Genomic DNA, 1,830 nt, shown 5'->3' with positions numbered 1-1,830 from the left:
TACATTTCTTAATGTTGCATTGATTATTATACGTCTAGCGTTAAATACCGCTGTCTTTCAATAGAAAAATAACAATTTACAAATGCTACACTTTAACGTAATGTTAAACTTTAAAAAAAAAGAAAGAGTATTTTAAGGCTGAAGGTTAAACAAGAATGTTAATATACACTAGAGATAAATATTTTGGTACTCGGCTTTAAATTAGTAGGATAAGTTGGTCGATTTGACTACAGGGTGATACGTAGAACAGTGTATTAATGTTAAGCAGGAGTTTGTAATATTTTGCGTTTAAATTTAGATTTAGATTTTTAAAGATTAACAATGTAACAGAGAAGATTTTAAGATCAAAAGTATGTAATCGCATTAAGAAGTACCCATATGTATATTTAATACATACGTAAAATCATTCACTATTAGAATTGTAAAACATTTTTTTATATAAACTAAGGTTTGCTAATAAAAAGAAGTTTTCTATTATTGTTGCTTTCTTCTAGACCTGTACGTTACTTGATACATTTCTGGACGTAGTTATAATTGTTGCATAAATGAAAATTTAAAGCTTTCATAATGAATTTACATATATTTTACACTTTGTTTGTTATTTATTATAAGGTCTTTTTAAAATACGCGCTCTTTAAGGTCATCCAATGTGTCGCCATCTAGGAATGAATCTGTGGATCTGTTCTTAGGTGTAATTTAAAAAATTTTCCATTTTCCAACGATAATTAAAGTTCCAAGCTTTAATTTAATTAGCTCCTAAACTGGTATAGCAGTAATCTCTCGAACAACAACGTATCTGAATGAATTTTATTACGAGCCACTGTATTTAATGACTATCTTATGTCGGTAATAATTTTACGCGGCGTTTTTTAGCGTCGGTACATTGGTAACTGATGTACCGATACTTTACTTTTTATCATGCTCTTAATGAGTGAACCGTTAATAACATTCTCCTAGAGATTTAAAGACTTTCTCAGTCATTATAATAGATACTGGACGCTTTCAGTAATTAATTATTTGTGCAAACAACTTTTGTGCTAAATGTTATTTTTTATGTACTTCCATACATTATAAAGCGGCACGACTAATTTCCCTATTGTGATAATGAGTTATACAAGGGAAAGTAGTATCGTAATGTAAGGACAACTGTGTGCGTAAATAAAAATTAGTTAGACAAGGAAAAGAATAGCAAAAAACAAGGATGACACTAGAGGAACGGGTTAAACAAGGAACAGAATAGCGTTAAACAAGGATAGTACTAAAGAAACGAGGTAGACAAGGAAAGGAATAGAGGTAGACAAGGACAGAAAAAAAATAACGGCCGAGAGTGACACCATCTCGTGTTTGGTTGCGCGAACTAACGACTCGTTAATAGGATAACAGAATATAAACAGAGGTATTAGACAAGGAGAGCACTAGTGTGCGAGAAGGACTGAAAGAAAACGCTTCCTATTGGCTGGCGGGCACCCAAGCTCCACCTCCCACGGGCCCAATCAAGTTGGCCAGGGAAAAATCATTAATAACTCATTAATTACGATGATTTTGTGAACTTTTAGAATTGAAGAATGAAGTCTGGAACTTCAGCAACGTTCACATATTGCTTTTAGTGCTCTAAACCCTCTCAATAATTAGTTATTAACAATTTTAGTACGTGATGTCGGGAGCGATGCTGCACACGCATGTGGTTTCTCATTAATTTTGTACCTTTGTTAAAATAATTTATGCACTTATATATATGCGTTCGAAAGGCTATTCCTTTAGCTAGTTTCTTCTATACTTTTCATTAATATTTCCTTTGCAGTTTGCGAGTTATTAATAATTCTTTTGGTG

This window comes from Habropoda laboriosa, unplaced genomic scaffold (assembly GCF_001263275.1).
Source record: "Habropoda laboriosa isolate 0110345459 unplaced genomic scaffold, ASM126327v1 scaffold212, whole genome shotgun sequence".
NCBI classification, from domain to species: Eukaryota; Metazoa; Arthropoda; class Insecta; order Hymenoptera; family Apidae; genus Habropoda; species Habropoda laboriosa.
Note: the sequence above shows the minus strand (reverse complement) of the source record.